This window comes from Sorex araneus, chromosome 2 (assembly GCF_027595985.1).
Source record: "Sorex araneus isolate mSorAra2 chromosome 2, mSorAra2.pri, whole genome shotgun sequence".
Taxonomy (NCBI): Eukaryota; Metazoa; Chordata; class Mammalia; order Eulipotyphla; family Soricidae; genus Sorex; species Sorex araneus.
Genome location: NC_073303.1, coordinates 121,672,632 through 121,693,721, shown reverse-complemented (window position 1 = coordinate 121,693,721; position 21,090 = coordinate 121,672,632). Strand labels below are relative to the sequence as shown.

Sequence of the window (21,090 nt, the reverse complement as noted above, 5' to 3'; positions counted from 1 at the left end):
ATCAAAGCGACATGGGCTGCTTTAGAACATGAAAGAAAAAATGAAGAACCCTGATAAGAAGGTCAGGTTACAGTGGGTATCTCAACAGTGAGATAAAAAGCAGGAATGACTGAACAGTAAAAGATACTCTACAGAAATATCAAGGATGTGTGTGTGTGTGTGTGTGTGTGTGTGTTGCAGAGATAGAACCCAAGGCCTCACAAAGAACCCATGGCAGGTGTTTTTCCACATCTCAGTCCCCAAATCGGGCCATTTCTATCTTGTATCACTTAGTTTTTCAGATTCAAATTCATAGAAATGAAATCTATTGTACCAATTTGGGCATATCTCAGCCCACTGGAAATCATTATCTCCAGGTCTGTTTATGGTGGGGAACTTGTGGTTCCCAAAACAAAATTGGAATGCTGCTATCAGTAAACGGGGGAATGGATGCAGAATAAATGAAAACAACAGATGTCCACTGTAAACGGATTCAATCACAGCATCAGTAGGCATGAAATAAATATTTGCAGAATGAATAAGTAGACATCTAAAGTAGACTAAACTGAGTGGAGTTAGCTTGTGAATACTGAGTTTTCCAATACCACCTCTTGGAGAATCTATCATTCTGCATTTTGTATTCTTCCCAACCTTGCTGAATATAAATCAACAGTCCATGCATGGCTTTCTGTTGTATTGGTCTACATATCTGTTTATATGTTAGCACTATCCCCTCTTCATTTCTGAAATTTTGAATTGTGTTGTGATAATAGGAGGTGTGATGCCTTCAGTTTTGTTCTTCTTGCTCAAGACTGTCTTGGCAAAGATCTGGAATTTGGTATCAGTATATTTTTAGATGCTTCATAAATTTCTAAATATAAAAGAAGCATGATATCAAGCTCATGTTCATTAAAGTCCTTAAGGGACTGAACTGGAACGAGGTTGTATGAGTTCATAGCTTGACTCAGCATGTAACTATCTGATGTATTAATAACGACATGGACTAAGAAGCAACTTCCTTTCTGAGTTCATGTTTCTATCTTCCAAAGTGATATGATAATGACAACTTCTCTTAAGGCTGTCATGGGATTAAATGAGTGATTATTTTTCAATAGCATAGAATAATGGCACAACACTAGGGTTCTGTGAGACTTCCCTTAAATATTTTCATACTTTTACCCATTATATATATGTATACATATATATATATACATATATATATCATTCTCACTCAAGGTAATGAATCTCACCCTTGTGTGAATATCTACACCAAAACAGTGACCAGCTTACCTCTTGTATTCTATCCTCAAAGATGACAGACTCAGGCAAATAACTGCTAAAATAATTTTGCTTGAATGAAATATATTGCTTCTATATGTTGTGACATATTTTAAAGGATATAAACTATGGAAGTAGCTGATTCCCATCCATAACCTCGGTGCCAAAAATATTAAAACTGCTACCATAAAATACTATAATTTGAGAATTATACTTATGAAATGAAGTACTCTGGTATAAGAATTTTTTAATAGAAATATCAGGGCTCGAAAGATAGTGCAGGTGTTAAGACACTTGTCTTTTACATGTGGCTAAGCCCTGGTTTGGCTCCTGGTACTACAAGCAAAAAAAAAAAAAGATGCTAGTTATGATCTTCTGAGTGTTGCCAAGTGCAACTCTGAGATACACGAGCATGGCAGGGGTTGCCCAGGTACTGGTGGCACTATATGGCCTGAGGAGCACTGTAATAGCAGGCTCTGTATTAAAATGCTGCCCAATTGTTTGAGAATTGATCTGAGAAGATTCCTCAAAAAGTGTAAAGAGAAAGAAATAATGACACTCATTTGGAACAATAATAAAGAGGATTTTTTTCACTTTTTTTAACTATTCAGAAAACTTTTATTTCCTTTCTGTGATAAGCCAAGGGTAGGTTGAAGGGAAGCCTATTATTGACAAATTATATCTGATAGCATTATATTCTTATTGGCAATAATCTACATTGGGCAGTATTTAGGAAATCTGTTAAATAGTAAATTTTAGTTTTTACTTGTGGAGTCATTAAATGAAAATGAAATTAATGTTTCACCCCTTCTGATTAACATTAAATTCCAAAATCAGGAAGTTTTCTTCTGATTTAATGAGCCACATGAGAGATGAGTTGTAAGTCAATTTGACAGACCAAAGGAATGTTCTTCTGACTGAAGTTCAAGTGTGAGACAGACATTTGGCCTCAGTCTTCAAATATCCTTTTGCTTGAGGCCCCTCTCCTATTCCATTGGCATTTAAAAAATACTAGACAGACAGTTGTGTGCTGTACACTGCTAAGAAAAGGTCTTACTACAAAAAATACTGGATAAAAAGCACTTACCCAGATGATAAGGTCCCTAAAGGTCTTTATCACTCTATGAAAATGGACCACTGGACCTCAAATATGCAGCCTTACATGCAGCTGATCCTAGGTCAGTTTCCACACTACACTATATATGGTCCCCTAAGAACTACCTAAGGTAACTGGTCAAACCCACCAGGATGCCCCAAGCCTTCACCCTCTTCCTCCCACAAAAATAAGAGAGGGAAGGAGGCAGGGAGGGAAGAAGTGGGGGAGGAAGGAAGAGAGGAAGGGAGGGAAGAAGGAAGTATCACTGTAGGCTCAGGTCTTTAAATGTAAGAGATGAAAAGTCATCTTAAAAAGTTAGGATTAGGTAGTAAATATTCTTTAAAACAGTACATTGAGTTTCCAAAGAATGCATTTGACTTATTTTATTCAGCATCTGGACACTTAAGGGGATGCATCCAATTATTTAAATAACACATTTACATATGGCAAACTTGTTAACACCTTATAGAAAGCATCTTACTATAGATCAACTCATATAGCTCTAAATACAGATAATCTAGATCTGACTGTGTTAAAGTTGACATTCACATTGTTTGTAGAATCAATTGACCTGCAGAAACATTCAGTATTTGCGTAGTGTATTTTCTTATCATTTATTCAACTATTTTTGTACCCAGAATGTAATCTTATATTTAAATCAGTTAGACACTAACCTATATTTCCTCTAGGGTTTTTCTTATACTGCTTTGTATATAACTTCAATGTTTTTAAGTTCTCTTTCTCTGTGTGTGTATGTGTGTGTATGCAAGGGAAGTTTTATTGAAACGTATTTAGAAATATGTGAGGGGAGGAAGAGGGAGACATACATGTTTGAGAGAAGACAGGCTTCTCTATAGTGGGAATAAACAAGCAAAGAAACCTAGAGCAAGCAAGTAAGATACATAGTATACAAGGAAGAACATGGGTTTGAAGAGCAAGCCAATATGGGATTCTTTACCTGTAATTTACTTTTACATAGGTAATTAACTGTCACTGTCACTGTTGTTCATCAATTTGCTCTGAGCGGGCACCAGTAACATCTCCATTGTGAGACTTGTTACTGTTTTTGGCATATTGAATATGCCATGGGTAGCTTGCCAGGCCCCTCCATGCGGGCAAGATACTCTCGTATCTTGCCAGGCTCTCTGAGAGGGGTGAAGCAATCGAACCTGGGTCAGTTGGTGCAAGGCAAATGCCCTACCCGCTGTGCTATCGCTCCAGCCCAGAGGAATAGAAACACGTGCTTTGAAATTTCCCCATATGCTACTCAGAAAATAATTGTTTCTTTTTAATGGTCAATGTTTAAATTGCTATGATTTTTTTATCTCACTTATTCTAGAAGTTTTTGCCTCAATTATTCATCATTTGGGCGTTTTGTTGGTGGTGGGAGGACCCACAGCCCACTGGGCTCAGGTTTCTATCCTGGCTCTGTTCTCGGGGGCAACATTTTAGGAAAAACATACCAAAATCTAGAAATAGAAGTCGGAGCAGTACCTTCAAGAGGAGCAGGGAGTCTCAAAGTCTGTAGCTAGGAGAAAACAAAAGAAAAACGAACCTTAAAATGTTGTGGTCCTGTGCTCTGAAAGCACTGAGAAACAAAATGTCTAGGAAATACTTTTGAAAATTGTTTGCCGTGGGGCTGGAGGTCAAGCCTATCTTGGTTCAAGCCCAACCCCGCTTTCACTCCTGAGCACAGACCCAAGAGTAGTTCTGAGCACAGCTGGATGTGATCCCTCTTCCCTAAATTTGAATCTTAAAAACTAAGTAATACAAGATAGAAAAGACCAAATTTAGGGACTAAGATGTTGAAAAGCACCTGTCTTGGGTTCTATGTGAAGCCTTGGATTTTTTCCAAGTATATTCTCATTGCAACTTTATTTTAATTTTTAAAATTTTTTTTAATTTTTTAATTAAAAAATGTTTTTGATTTAAAAAAAATTTTTTTTTGCATTTAATATGGAATGCTGGGGTTTGAACCTGGGTCAGCCGCATGCAAGGCAAATGCCATACCATTCATTGCAACTTTTAATTGTCATTATTTTCTAGAAAACCTATGCCTGCCTCACCAATTCTTATCATTCTACTAATGTTATTTTGTACATGTCATAAGTAATATACAAAACATTGTGTATTATTATCTTAACCATTTTAATATAAAACATACCAACAGTATATAGATTAAGATATATGGACTTAAATATAATAAACAGGTATGTGCAAATCACCCACTTAAGAAATAGAATATTCAACTCTTTAGTATGCCTCACTGGCCACAGTTGACTATTCATTTAATTTTAGTATATATCACTTTTATATAATTTATGTGTACTTAAAACTAGGATTTTGGAACATAAAACTATCTAATATTGCTTTATTATCTTTTTTAATTATTTTTATTTTATAAGTTAGTCCACAATATTTGATTACACTTAATATTCAAACACCAATCCTACTACCATTAACCCTTCCCACCACCAAATTCGGTATGTTTCCATCCCAAGCCCCAAGCCCTGTCCCAAAACACAACCGAAAGAATATATTTTGTGTTGTCTGTTATGAAGAACGGCTGAACATGCTTACAAAAGAGTGTTCATATAGGACAGTGTGAAGATTGTTCTATTTAGGCAGGAGCCATTAAGACATTCTATTTAACTAATACCATCTTTAACTAATACCATGATGTGTTTATTCATGTCTTTTAATACTATTATGTTTTCCATTATGTAGCTTATATTGGTGTATATATATATAGTATTTTATTATACTTTTATGTTTATAAACCATTTAGATTACTATAAATCTATACAACTGTGTGTTTATGCACATTTTTGTATTGTCTCTGTGTACAATTGCTAGGGTTTGTCTATCCTAGTAGTATCCTAGTAGAATAATACTTAGATTTTTTGTTGTGTGTATGATGGTCACATTCAGAGTATTTTGGGCCTCAGCCCACTTCCCCACAGTGCTGGGAAGAAGGGCATGTAGTCCTCGAGATTGTACCTACACAAAGTATGCACTCGACCCTTTGAGCCATATCCCTGACCTGTGGAATTGTGAATATATACATCTCCAACCTTAGGAGATATTGAAAAGCTATTATACAATATTGACTAATTTCTGGACATGTTTTTTAAGTGCTTGAAAACATGTAGATAGTACTTTCTCAGAATTTCTCAGAGCTTTTTTTTGCCAACTTTTGCCAGTATTGTGAATGTCAGTGGATCTCACACAGTTATTAATATTTTCATATTTCTCATAATGTTATATATCTTTTGATGTTTATTATACATTTTTTTCACATCTGTTAATTTCATTTCCTATACTTTTACTATAGGATGCAATATACTTTGTCTCTTCTTGTTCATTTCTATTGGCTTGACATTGTCAGAATAAAAATTCCTTTTTGACTTATGCACTACACATATTTTTGGATTTTCTTTTGACATTCAGCTGTTTGAAATTTTCAAAAGGTTTAAAACTTATCATTTTTCCTCTGATATATGTACTTGTAGTTTCAACTTGAGGAAGTTTTTGAACCCAAAGTTCTATATATATTAAGTGCTAGAAATGTCACCATTTCTAACTCTGGTATTATTTTTAGCACTTTCTTTTTTACCTCTCATGTGTCACAGAAAATTTAATTCCATGGGGATGAAAGAAACGGAATTCCAAACCAGGGGCTATCCAAGATGAGTCAGAATTGATGGTTTTCTTTACCTATACAATCTTCTTGTTATCTCTATATCAATCTCCGTCCTAGAATCTGGGAAGGAAAAGGACAATCAATGGTACTGGTCCTTATTTATTGGAAAATAGACAAGAAGTCATGGAAACTGAAAAGATTCAAGCACAGAGACACATCCGATGTACCTAAATGTTAAATAGAAACTGTTCTGCCTACACCTCATAAGATATACTAATGAAATTTTAAATATATTTTCTGTAGAAATTAGCTATTTTCCGATTTATCCTTGAGAAAAGGTTAGCTCTAGTGAACGGAGAAATCATATACTAGAAAACTGTCGCCCAGCCTATATGGTGAACTGGTACTTTTGTTGGATAATCAAATGAGGGTGTGAAGCTTCGCTATGGTTTGTTTTAAATTACTCTAGACTTTAATCATTATTGCAAACTAAGAGTTGAAATTGGCCTGGCGTGATTAAGATATCTGTTTCCGGCCAGAGAGACTTGGATATGCTACAGTAACAAACATACATCAGAATTTCTCTACATGCTTTATTTTAGTCCTAGTGTAATGCAGGTTTCACAGGCAAGTCTCCCTCATAAGTGACCTGCAAGTGGGACAGCACCCAATGACCTTCCTGTCCTTTCGTACATCTGAGAATATGTGCAAGGTTCCTGCTGATGGGTTTGCAGGAATCAAGAGGAGTGCAGGATTACTTTAAGGGCTGGGTCTAAGAATGTTTCTAAGTACATTCCATTGACCTGAACAAAGTGATAAGATTTCAATCTAATTTCAATGGAGAATAATATATGCCATTGTCTTACGTGCCCAGAGAGTAAAGAATGTGTTGATTTCTTTCTTTCTCTAATGTCAAGGGGAGAAACAAGAAAAGGTGGAAAAAGTAATGGGGGGGTGTGGTGGGGTAGGGGAGGGGTCATGCAGCAAGGATCAAGGGCTGTGGATATATCAGTGGTGTAAAGGAGTGGTATATATACTATATATTCAAACTGCACAGCCATACTTAAAAAATGTGTTTGTCAAGGAGGCAGGCCAAGGTGGGAGTTAGTTAGGGGAAGAGAACTTGGGGACACTGGTGGAGGGAATTTGACACTGGTGGAGGAACTTGTGCTGGAACATCATATGCCTAAAATACAACTCTGGGTAACTACATAAATCATGGTTTCTGGAAAAAAAAACTTGTAATAAATAAAATGATAATATAAGAACATAAAAATAATAATATAAAATGTGTTGCAAACAGATGACTCCCAGATACAGTCAAAATTCTGGTCAATAAACTATGTCTCATTTATTTTCTCTTCTTTCTTTCTTTGTTTTTGTTTGGGGCCACACATGGCTATGTTCAGGGCTTATTCCTGCCTGGCTTGAGGTACCAACCCAGGGTGGGCAGGTGCAAGGCAAATATCCTATCTGCTGTGCTATTGCTCTGGCCCATCATCTTCTCTTATTTCAAAACAAACTCTCATCTCCCACCCTTTCCCCAAATAAAATTACTTGATAACCCTCTATTCATGGTACTTCCAGATCCAGGATCTCTGTCAGCTCCATTTGGTGACTCCTAGTGGCCAGGTGACTTATGAATGTAAAAGACATTTGTACACAGGACAGCTACAATCAACACTATTAGTTGGTAAGGGGAAGAATTTTTACACATACACACACACACACACACCCCTATTCATGCTCTTTAAAGGATTCTGCAACACAATTGCATGGGTATTATTGACACACTTGAGGTGAGGATAAGTTAGGTAGGAAGAAAAATTTATCCTTGATTCTACAGCCTACAACAAAAATTAGTTATTTTTTTCTCTGTGGCCCTTACTACAACCTCTGAGAAACTTGTCCTACTTACTATTCTCTTGAACCACATCTGAAAATAGTTTGGGAAGCATGCTTACTTTGGAAGAGGTAATCCAAGGCTGCTTCCTGTGTGTGGGAGTATGAGAATTGATTTAGTAATTAAATTTTAAGACTCTTCAAAAACTGTACTTTAGGTATCCTTGACTATATAATTTTTTCAGAAACTTTGTTGATTTCTAATCTATTAACTTCAGCAGTTTTATGTAATCAGTAATCATATCAAAAGTCGTTGTCTCAGACTAGTACTCAAATTGATTTTGCATAGTTATTTCTGCTATCATTGTGATTCCTTTTCTCCTAAATGGCGACAATCTTTGGGTACTTTGAACAATTGGAGTCAAGCCACACCCTCATTCAATATTTTCCTCAATATTCATTTAACTGTAAAGTTTTGTTGTTACTTTTGTTATTTTTACTCTGCCTTGTCTCTCAAAGTCTTTTGAGTTCATATCTATAAGCAGATGCATTTTTCACCCTGAAAGACCTTGAACTTCTGAACTCTCTTTCATTTCTCCTAGAAAGTTAATTATTGCCTCAGATTATTGCTTTCTTGAAATATTTTGCAAAATATTCTCAATAACAGACAACATACACTAAAGCTGTGAAATATCTCAGCATCTAAGTAAAAATTAATAGCAGGCCCGGGGTCTTCTTTCTAACTTACGTGTAGAACATAATTTTTAGCAAGACTTTTTTTTTGTCCTATTCCTAACAAACTTGGTTTCCTTAAAGCACACAGTTTACTGAAGATATTATATTTTCAGAAATTTTTAGGTCAGACCCAATATTAAGAAAAAAATGAATGTATCAGAGGAGTAAGCTAGTTCCTTTATTTAAATCCTAAAAATTTATTTGGAGGAGTGGTTTGGGCTATACTTGGTGATGCTCAGCGACTACTTATGCCTCTATGTTCCAGAGTCACTTCTGGTGGTGCTTATGAGACCATACGCAGTGCCAGGGATTGAACCCATGATTCATTTAATTTTATCTTTAAACTCTTGATAGCTTAATACAACTTGACTAATACTAATCATTTATGCCTAATTAAATAATAAAATTACTTTCCATATGAAAAAGTTATGTTTTCTTTATGTTCCTTTTATTTCCTTGCATCAGAATGGATTCACACAGAGCTTGGGACATAGAATGTGATCCAAAAAGTAGTTGTTGCTATGAATAATAATATTATTATTAAATAATAATCCTAATATAATAATAAAATAATTACTCACAGAAGTTTACAAACCAAACAAGACAGAAGCCAATTGAGGAAAATTAAACCAGGCTGTAAGTTATAATTTGAAGAAAGTATTAGATCATAGCTTCAGGTAGCTGGTTGGTTTTGGCTGCCAAAGCAAATATACAAACTGGATTGTATAACCAAAATTAAATGTCTTCTTATAATGAAGACTCTATGTCCAAGATGAATGTGTCAATTATGTTTTTCCCTTTTGAGAACTTTAGGAAGAAGCTGTCCATGTTTCTCTGTTAGATTCTGGGATGTCACTAAAAGCCATTGGCATTCTATTTTTTTTTTTAATTTTATTGAATCACCATGAGATAGTTACAAGCTTTCGTGTTTGGGTTACAATCTCACAATGATCAAACACCCATCCTTCCACCAGTGTACATTCCCCACCACCAATATCCCCGGTATACCCTTCCTTTATCCCCGTCCTTTACCACCCTTCCCCTGCCTCCATGGCAGACAATATTCCCCATACTCTCTCTCTCCTTTTGGACATGATGGCTTGCAACACAGACACTGAGAGGTCATCTTGTTTGGTCCATTATCTACTTTTGGCACACATTTCCCATCCTGACTGATTCCTCCAGTCATCATTTTTTTTTCTTTTTGGGTCACACCCAGCGATGCTCAGGGGTTACTCCTGGCTTTTGCACTCAGGAATTACTCTTGGCAGTGCTTGGGGACCATATGGGATGCCGGGGATCGAACCCGGGTCGGCCACGTACAAGGCAGACGCCCTACCCGCTGTGCTATCACTCCAGCCCCCAGTCATCATTTTCTTAGTGATCCCTTCTCTATTCCATCCGCCTTCTTCCCTCCACTCATGAAGCAAGCTTCCACCTCTGAGGCAATCCTCCTGGCCCTGTATCTACTGTACTTGGGTGTTAGCTTCATGTTATGTTATTCTATATACTAGCTTAATGTTATGTTATTCCACAAATGAGTGCAGTCCTTCTATGTCTGTCCCTCTCTTTCTGACTCATTCCATTTACAAGAAAATTTCATGACTTCATCTCTCCTAACAGCTACATAATATTCCATTCTGTAGGTGTACCAAAGTTTCTTATGACCCCGCAATACCACTTCTGGGAATATATCCCGAGGATGTAAAAAAAGCACAGTAGAAATGACATCTGTACCTATATGCTCATTGCAGCACTGTTCACAATAGCCAAAAACTGGAAACAACCCAAGTGCCCTAGACTGGCCATTGGCATTCTTTAATTTGTAAACTCAAATTAGAGATTATCCTGATCTCTGCCTTCATTTCTTCATTGTGTTTTCCCTGTGTACGTATGTCTCAAAACCTGCTTTAAAAAGACACAACGCTTATTGAATTAGTGCCAACCCAGATGACCTCATTTTTAACTTGATTACTTCTGTATAGTTTCTATCAACAAGTAAAGTCAACTTCTGAAGCTCTTAAGGTTAGAATTTCCACTTATACATTGTAGAGAAACATAATTCATAATCCATAATAACTCTTTGAAAATAAATATTTCCACTTAAGTGTTTCTTGTGACATATTTATGCCATGTCTAATGCGCATCAGTTTCTTCATGAACAAGTGTTATATATTCATATTAGATATAAAATACACCTTTAAAAATTTTTATTAGTGAATCACTGTAAGGTACAGTTACAAGCTTATGAACTTTCGTGTTTGCATTTCAGTCATACAGTGATTGTTTACCCATCCCTCCACCATAGCTCATTCTCCACCACCAATGTCCCCATCCCATCCCCTGTTACTCCTCCCTGCCACTGTGGCAGGGAATTCCCTTTTGTTCTCTCTTCTTCTGGGTGTTGTAGTATATGACATCTGCATTTGTATATTCATTGCAGCACTGTTTACTATAGCCAAAATCTGGAAACAACCAGAGTGCCCAAAAACAGAAGACTGGTTAAAGAAACTTTGGTACATCTACACAATGGAATACTATGCAGCTGTTAGAAAAGATGAAGTTATGAAATTTGCATATAGATGGATTAACATGGAAAGTATCACGTTAAGTGAAATGAGTTAGAAATAGAGAGACAGACATAGAAAGATTGTACACATCTGTGGAATATAAAGTAACAGAATGGGAGACTAACAGCCAAGAGTAGTAGAGATAAAGTCCAGGAGGTTTGCCCCATAGCTTGGAAACTGGCCTCACATGCTGGGGGGAAAGGCAGCTGAGATAGAGAAGGAACACCAAGTAAAGGATCTTGGGAGAACCCATTCGGGTTGAAAGTTGTGTGTCGAAAGTAGACTACAGACCGAGCATGGTGGCCACTCAATACCTCTATTGCAAACTAAAATACATCTTTCTTGCTCTTCGTTGGATATAACTTTGCTTAAGCTACAAATGATATATTATTGTAGTACAGTGATCTCAAGAAATCTCTCTGTAGCTTCCTATTTCTTTGTGTTCAAGAAAATCTTTGTCAATAAATGGCTACTTATGACAAAACAATGAAAACCAGGTGCGCTGAATACACATTCAGAAAGGTTGTCTTCAAGAAGTCATTGTTCTGTGTTCACTGTATCACTGTCATCCCTTTGCTCAACTATTTGCTCAAACGGGCACCAGTAACGTCTCCAATGTGAGACTTGTTGTTACTGTTTTTTTGGCATATCAAATATGCCATGGATAGCATGCCAAGCTCGGCCATATGGGCGAGATACTCTCGGTAGCTTGCCGGGCTCTCTAAGAAGGATGGAGGAATCAAACCCAGGTTGGCCGCGTGCAAGGCAAATGCCCTACCCACTGTGATATGTTCTGTTATATTTAGGTAAAAACAACAGTATCACCTCAAGTTTTCTATCACAAAATTGCTTCATATTGTTAAAGCTTAAATAAGGTGAAAAGAATAACACTCAAGAACACCCATCAAAGCATTGTTAAATTAAAATAGATATCTTCATTATTTTCTATTTATTGATAATGTAAGGTGAACCGTGCACATCACCAGTGGTGGTAGAGCAGTAACTAGTTACTCTGCTAAACAAAAACTCAGTGGAGATCTTAAGTCAGAGATATTGCCTAATAAATGGTTATGGTAGTCAGATAATTTTATTTAAATTGTAGCAATACTCACACAGAAATAACTGTCCTCAATAAAAGAAAGTTTCTGTTTGTTTGTTCTGGAAACAACACACTAGCTTGTGTTTACCATGACCAAGTGTCATCAGTGAAAGAAAGCCCAGTGGGTCTGACACCAAACACTGCAGTCATCACAATTTAACAGTCCCCCTTTTCTTCATTTTTTTGTTCTGATCTGATGATCAATGTTATTTTTTTTTCTTTCTGGGTTACACCCGGGGATTCTCAGGAGTCACTCCTGGCTCTGCACTCAGGAATTATTCCTGGTGGTGCTCAGGGGACCATATGGGATGCTGGGAATTGAACCTGGGTCAGCCGTGTGCAAGGCAAACACCCTACTGGCTGTGCTATCGCTCAGCCCCAATCGTTGTCATTTTCAAAGATACTTCTGATGTTGCTTCTGGTTGTAACTGGCCTTTCCTTAGTCTTTGGAAGAGAGAGCAATATGTAAAGAAAACAAGAATCTGTAATCAACCAATGAGTGAACTGTATGTGCAGATTCTATTTTGGAGGCCACCCTCTCTGCCTTCTCTTTCAGACTGAAACTTTAGATTCATTTTCTTTGTCTTAGATTTTACTCCTTCTAGTGTTCCAGGTCATCTATTACTAAACATATAAAATTATGACTACTAAGTGAACTCTCACATATACATGTTTGGCCCTCTATTTCGTCGTATATTTTGCTTTGTGGTAAGGAAAAAATTAAATGGTGAACAAGCTAGCTTGGGGAAGGAGGGTAATTTGCCAAATAGCAAAGCTAGTCCTGAGAAGCATGATTTGGTCTACTGCAGATATACAACATGAATTTATTTCTTAACCAATGAGAGAAAATGAGATTTTGAACACTGGGTTGTATCTTGGAGATGAAAATCTGGGTTTTGTTATAGTTTGGTAGAGCAGAGTTTGTTTTTTTTAACTTTATCATTTATTTAAAAAAATAGAAAACTACTCAATCTTTCCTATCTCATCTAAGTAGTTTGTGTTGATATAGTGAAGTGTTAAATCAGATAAAATGATAGGCATTTCCCTTTCTCGAATATCAATGGTAGACAATTTCCTGCCAACCTGTAAACATAAGGGAACAGGATGTTATGTGGTAATGTGACTGAGCAGACACGTTTCAGGAAAGGGGGGCTTAGAGAGGAATTAGGTAAAAATTTAGCTTATAATATAGATGAAATACACACATCATTGGTCATATTTATTTGAATCCTTAAAAATCAAAGTTTTATATTACCAAGGGACTACTTAAAGGAGATCTTACAGTCATGTACAACTCACTTAGCCTAAAATTTGAAAATATTTCCTATGAATCCCAAATGGTCAACACTTTTCTCTCTAAATATTCTAGTAAGCATTTATATTGTATAAATTCTAAAGCAACATGCTGTACTGAATCAAACACAAGCAAGACTCCGTGTTGAATGAAACAGACTCTATTTCCCACAACTGCCAAAAACATGATAAAAGGTCATGTTCTCTTTATCCAGACATCTGGATTGGGAATTCTCAATAAATCTTGTTCCAAAGATATGATTATTTGAGTCTTTGCTGTATGGAGAGCCTCAACATATTAGAGTAGAAGATGTAGCAAGGAAAAAACTTTTAAAATCCGACAAGTTATCAACATTATCAAAAATATTTCAGCATCAGTCTAGGTAAGCAAGCATCATATAAATAAAATACCTGGGCAAAGTTCCTACAATTTAGAAATCCATCGTCTGAATATAGTACTTAATCTACTGTAGCACATTTAGAACTTAATGATCAATGTTAACATTGAATGAAGTGATCAACATAATTCCTCAAGTGGATAAATCTAAACTACAACCTCAGGGAGCCAGAGATACAGTCAAGCAGCAGGATGCTTGCTTTGTATGTTTGATTCTCTGTGTCTTATATTTCCCTGAACACCAGGAGTGACTCTTGAGCACAGAACCAAGAGTAATCCAGGAGCACTGCTGGATGTGAACCAAAAACCAAAACCCCTAAATTAAATAAACTTCAATACTAGTTTCTTGACTACCAGGACAGTCCACTATTCATTGGTTTAAGACTCCAGATTTTTTTTTCCAGATTTTTAATTGTTGATTGTTGTTGCTATTTTTTGGCTATACCTAGGTGCTAGCAGGGCTTACTTGTGGCTCTGTGCTCAGGGATTTCTCTTGGAAGTGCTCAGGGAAACATATGAGTACTGAATATTGAACCCAAGCCTTCAAGGCAAGCACCTCACTGGCTATACTATCTCCAGATTTCTTAACTCTTTACTCTCAAGAGAGTATCAACAGCACAGGGAAAACTCTACAAGCCTTCTCATTAGGAATCCAAGCATGGGATTCAAGATTCTTACATGACTGTAATTTTTAAGAAACATACTTTCCATTCTGAAGCTCAGAGCCTGTGTAGGCAAAACTTTTATCTGTGCAGATGGAAGTTTGTAGCACCAAAGAATCGACCAGTCAGTTGAACCACTGCTAGTTCTTATTGCCAGTGTCATCTCTAGGAAAGGGGAGCACAGCACTGGGGTAGATTCCAACCAGATGTGGTTCGAAGTAAACAGAGTGTGTATCTGTGGTTTTTGTGTAATAATCAGGTACTGTTAGTGACTGCTTTGCTTCTTGGGGTTTAATGCACTATACACACCTCACAGCCATTAATATAATGCAAATCTTCAACATCTAAATATAAAACCCAAGATAAAAAAGAAATTGCAGAGGGATGGACAGGCATAGGGTACAAATATAATATATATCCATATATATAATTTTACATTTCTGTCAACTTCTGAATTCATACCAATTCTTGTAAAGAAAAAATATATTGGTTTTGCCTATTGAATATAATATAGAATCACTGCATCCATCTTTTGTATCAGCCAAAAGCAAAATAGAGGAAACTATAAGAAAAATGGAAATATTTTCACTGAACACTTTTAATTTGCACTTAAACCCCCTACAATCTTTTTCCTTTTTTTTCTAATTTTTTATTAGTGAATCACCCTGAGGTACAGTTACAGACTTACAAACTTTCGTGCTTGCATTTTAGTCATACAATGGTCGAATACCCATCTTTCCACCAGTGCCCATTTTTCACCACCAATGGTCCCAGCATCCCTCCCACCACTTGCACCCTGTCCCCTCCACCCTGCCCTGCCTTTGAGACAGGGCATTCTCTCTCTCTTTTTTGGGTGTTGTGGCTAGCAGTGAAGGTATTGAGTGGCCATCATGTTCAGTCTATAGTCTACTTTTAGCCTGCATCTCCCTTCCCAAGTGGGCTCTCCTAGCACCCTTTATTTGGTGGTCCCTTCTCTATCTGAGGTGCCTTTTCTACCAGCATATGAGACCGGCTTCTAAGCTGTGGAGTAATCCTCCTGGTACTTATCTCTACTATTCTTGGGTGTTAGTCTCCCATTCTGTTACTTTATGTTCCACAGATGAGTGCAATCTTTCTATGTCAGTCCCTCTCTTTCTGACTCATTTCACTTAACATGATACTTTCCATATTAATCCATCTATATGCAAATTTCATGACTTCATCTTTTCTAACAGCTGCATAGTATTCCATTGCCCCTACACTCTTTTTCTTTGGCCACAAATTCTGAAAGATCTTCATTGCATATTACTTTGCTGGCATTACTGATATAGGTATTTGGGGAGAACATGTATTACAATTCACTAAGTATAAGAGCTCTTTTAGCCCCTTTGGACCCTGCTGCGGAGCGTGCATGATGGAAGAGCCCAAGGAAGCGCCCTTGGACTCCAAACAGCCCACTGAACTAATTCCGGCATGGGACCAGAGACCCCACGGTGCGCTGAAACAGTGGGAGCCGGGCATCCCCCAATTCCTTTAACCTCTCTCTCTCTCCACACCTCCCCCCTGAGCACAGCGCAGGATCCGCGGTTTTCCTGAGCGCAAAATGGAGACGCCGAGCCTCTCTCTAGGCTTCTCCATCTTATGAGCACCATAAAAGGGTAAAAGTTTGTAGTGATGTTATTTCTGGTTGTACTTTCCCTGGACTTTATACAGAAACCCAAAACCGCGCGGCGTTTTTATTAAATGCTAATGTCATTTTAGCATCAGCAATATGTAATATGTCCCTTTTTAATGGGTCGGACTTTTGTGGGAGATCCTAACAAGAATAGTAAGTCTGTTGCTGAAATATTGAAGGCAATCAAAGTGGTAGCCATCTCTCTAGACTGAACTAAGCTATATCCCCACACCAGCTGAGAAGAAATATCCTTCTTTCTCGGGAAGAAACGCGGCGTGGTGTCAAACATAGTGTGATGTCCATTAAGCAAACAGACCTGGTGGCGTAGGAATGGGATATAAGGGGAAAAATTATGTACATGGAACAGTGGGACGCTGGTGGAATCTCGAGCCGGAGCCGATACCAGCGCAAGCCCTTCGGTTCCAGAAACTGCTTGCAGACACTCGACTAGTCTATCAACTAAGCCAGAGCCCCACGCCTGCCGATGACGGGAAATAACCATCCTTTTCGGTTTTTTTTTTCCCTTGTCAGGCAGCGTGGCGATTACCAAACAGGTGTGAACTCGGTGGCGCGGGGCAAGGGGGAAAAAGAAAAGTTATGTAACAAACAGCGGGACTTAATATCTCTATATTCTTAGCAGTGGAGAACTATCAAATGCCTCCTTGGCAATAGGACTGCTTTCCTTTTTTGGGGGAAACCCCAACAACGGTAGTGAGTTGTGTGTTGAAACATGGAATGTAATCGAGATAAGGCATAAACGAAGTGGAACTTATCATGTACAAGGGTGGGGACTGGGGAGGTGGGAGGGGGCGGCAGGTATACTGGGGGGGGTTGGTGATGGGAGATGGGCACTGGTGAAGGGAAGGGTGTTTGAGAATTGTATAACCGACATAATCCTGAGAACTATGTAACCCTCCACATGGTGATTCAATAAAATTATTATTAAAAAAAAAAAGAGCTCTTTTAGCACCATTTAGAGCTCTAAATCAGAACAAGAACTTTTAGAATTAAAGCCTATAATCAGATTGGGCTTTCTTTGAGTAACACAATACTTACTTTAATTATACTTAAATGTCTTACCAAAGACGTATCTGCCCCCACAATGCCACACTCTCCAGCAATCCCTATATTCAATATTGGATACTTCAATTTTTTAAACATCACCCAGGGCTCCTTAATGCATTAACATCCACAATCCCCAGGATAAGCATAGTGTTATTTTTCCTCTCATTCATAGTGGAAAAATATATGGAGAAGAAAAAGAGTAACTGCTCAAGGTAAAAGAAGCCACTCAGATTGTTTACATGTAACTAAACCATTTCCCAAACATAAAAAGATGGGAATATATTGAAGTATAAAGAGAATAAGAAAATGGCTTCCGGGGCTGGAGCGATAGCACAGTGGGCAAGGCGTTTGCCTTGCACGCGGCCGACCCAGGTTCTAATCCCAGCATCCCATATGGTCTCCTGAGCACCGCCAGGGGTAATTCCTGAGCGAAGAGTCAGGAGTAACCCCTGTGCATCGCCGGGTGTGACCCAAAAAAACAAAACAAAAAAAAATAGCTTCCTCCAAACCAAGATTTCAAGATGCAAGAATAGAATACTCTCAACACCACCGTCCCTGGGTTTGCGTCTAGCTGGGACTGAAACCCAAATGCAGTCTTAACAAGGCAAGTGCTTTGCCCCTTCACAGAGAAAGAACTACAGAATCAGATCAGTGTCTGTACTCTGCTGCTCAAGTAAGTCCCCAGAACCTGCATGCTCTCCTTTCCAATTATGAACCAAAGTGTGTAGAGTTTGTTCCTATAACAATTGCCAATGGCTCTTCTATATCCAAATATCATTCTTATTATGGACATGAACATGGAGTAGGACAAGAAGGAAAGATATGCCCTGGATTTATAGCAGAATTGTTTCTCCTTAAATCTGTATATTTCTTTTGCATTGTTTTGGCATGAGCCTCATCACAAAGATAACTCAATCTTGAATGTACTTTCTTAAAATCAGTACTTCTGAATGAACATCTTGAACAAGATAAGGGTCCTGTTTCTATAAAAGAAGAAAAGATTTGGAGTAACTTCTTAATAGCTAACATACTTTCTACATGCACCAGAGGACACTGACTTAGGTCATTACCTATAGATGACAGGGCCTTTACGGAAGTTCAGAAGTCCAGCAGAGAAGTTCCAGCACACTGTTGGAAGAAAAAAAAGGATAAGAAATTAGACAGTGGAGAAGACAAGAGGGATACTTAACTTACCCATGTTTCCCCTCCTCTATGGGGACACAGCACACTGCAAAAGGTGGACAACCAGGCCTGTGATTTAGTCTGCAGATGAAAGTGAGAATACGTGTGTTCCAACTTTCCCAGTGCCTGGGATGCTCCCCATGAAGTCCATTTCTCTTTCTCTGTTAGGAGCACTGAGTCAGAAACTGGTATCTAGAGAACAGTGGCAAGAAAGGGAGGAGCCAGAGCTTAGAATGTGCCGAGAGGACACAAATCCTACAGTTTCATGGATTCCATTGAAATTCTGTTTTCTAGCTACCTACACACTTCACCTATGGAGTTCTTCATCAGGTACACAAGCAGCCAGAGAAGTTTGCTCCCTACACAGGCCTTCACCCTCACCACACACATACCCCACTCATGGTCAGCTTCTGGTATATACTACTTAAGGCAGTAGGAGCAAGTTTTGGCACATAGATAGCGAGTATGCACAGAGCTCTGGAGAACATAAAGGCCAGGGAGAGATAGCACAGCTTGAGCATTTAGCATCACCTTTGAGAAAGCAAAAGGGAAGCGGCCAGGCATTGGCTTGGTATGCCGCAGCATCTAAAGGAAGCATAAATGCTTAAGAATTCTGCCACAGGAGGGAGCAAGAGGTGTGGGGTAAGAGGGTCTGTGAAAGTCTCAGGATCCCTAGTAGGGTGCCAGGAAGGTAAATCCTTTTCAGAGGCAGTCACTGAAATCTGGAGAAGATTACCATCCCTTCAAATTTAAGAAAATCAATGCAAGACTCAATCAAGGACCATGAAGAATCAAGAAAATATGACTCCACAATATAATCACAATAGTCTCCCAGTGATGTAACCAAAGAAATGGTGATCTACAATATATCTGAGAAAGAATTCAAAATGGCTGTTTAAGTCAAGCACAATGAACTATGAGTAAATACTGAAAGCTGATTCAACAAAATCAGAAAAAACTCCACACAAAAATATTAATGATAGAAAGCATAGAATAGAACAAAACAAATTCTGAGGGGAAGAAAATAAATTAAAAGTGCAGTAGAGGTCATTAACACCAAAATGGATCAAGCATAAGAAAAAAATCCATGAAATATAAGACTGGACCTTTGAAGTTATTACCTACTTGAAGAACGAAAATAAATGAAAATCAGGAGATTAAATGACCTGTGGTATACCATAGGAAGTATTTGTGAATTATTGGAGTTCCATAAGGAGAAGAGAGGAAACAATGCATGAGATGACATCAATAAGCCTTCACATGTCAAAAGTTACTTAAATGTAAATAGATCAAAATTTACATTCAAAAGTAATAGAATATCTAAATGAATTAAAAATAATAAAACCACTTGTGCCTATATGAGACTTTCTTTAGTTTTATCAATACAATATGCTCAAAAGGAATTAATGGTAAAACAATATGCCATATATATGAAAACCCAGAGAAAGCAAAAACTTGTAAGACAAAATACCCTTTAAACAAAAAGTCAGAACACAAAAATTACTATATACTGATAATGGGCTAATTAAGCAAGAAGACTTAAAGATTTTAAAAATATACGTACTGGGTATTAAAGACCCAAACCATAGTGAGTGGATTCTAATGGATATGATGGGGGAAATAGCAATACAAAAAAAAAAGTAAAAGAGTAGAAAATATCGATATGCCGTTTCAACAATAGATTATCCAGACAAAATTCAATAAGCAGGGGCCAGAGAGATAGAACAATAGGAAGGGTGATTTCCTTGCACGCAGCTTACCTGGGTTCAATCCTTGGGACCACGTATAGTACCCAAAAACTACCAGGACTGATCCCTGAGTGCAGAGTTGGTAGTAAGCCCCTATTACAATGAGATATGTCCCTGACCCATAATAAATAAAAGGAAATATTGCACTTCTATTTTATTTTATACAAAATGGACCTTTAAACAATATTCAGAATATTCCATTTAAAAGCAGCAGAATTGCCATTCATTTCAAATACACATGAAATACTCTCTAGGGTAAATCATGTGTTAAGATGAAAAATAGTATAAGAATATTTAAGAAGTCTAAAATTATAACACCTATCTCTTTTCAACACAATGGCATGTAACTAAAAATACATAACAGTAAAACTGAACTAGTTCACAATTGTGTGGAAATTAGAAATCATATGGAAACTTCTGAAAAGTCAATGGGTAAATTAATAAAACAGAAGGCAAATGTTTTTAAAACCTTGAAATAAGTTTAAACGGAAATTTAACATACCAAAACTTATGGAATGCAGAAAAAGCAGTTCTTAGAAGGACTTTTATTATGGTTACTTTGAACATTAATGAAAAGTCCTCACAGTAAAAACATAGCAGACATCACTGAACAAGAATTAGAAAGCAAATTATGTACAAAGTGAGGAGGAAAAAAATTGCAAACAACAGAGCATGAATCAAGAAGATAGTGACAAGAAACACCACAGTTTTCATTACAGTAAATAGTAATGAAGTTAAGAGTGTTTTATTGTAAAAAAAAAAACAACTCAAAACTTGACAACTCATTACATTAGAAAAGACTTCAACAAAATCAAAAGTGAAACAAAATGATATATCTGATATTCTT

General features: G+C 37.4%; 1 long non-coding RNA gene across 1 annotated transcript in view; it reads right to left on the bottom strand.

Moving 5' to 3' along the window:
- LOC129402203 (uncharacterized) overlaps positions 1-21,090 on the bottom strand; it is a 115,551-nt gene that overhangs the window by 83,436 nt on the left and 11,025 nt on the right. The window contains exon 2 of the long non-coding RNA XR_008628583.1: positions 18,384-18,441. This is a non-coding gene — a long non-coding RNA (uncharacterized LOC129402203). The remainder of the gene's footprint in view (positions 1-18,383; positions 18,442-21,090) is intronic.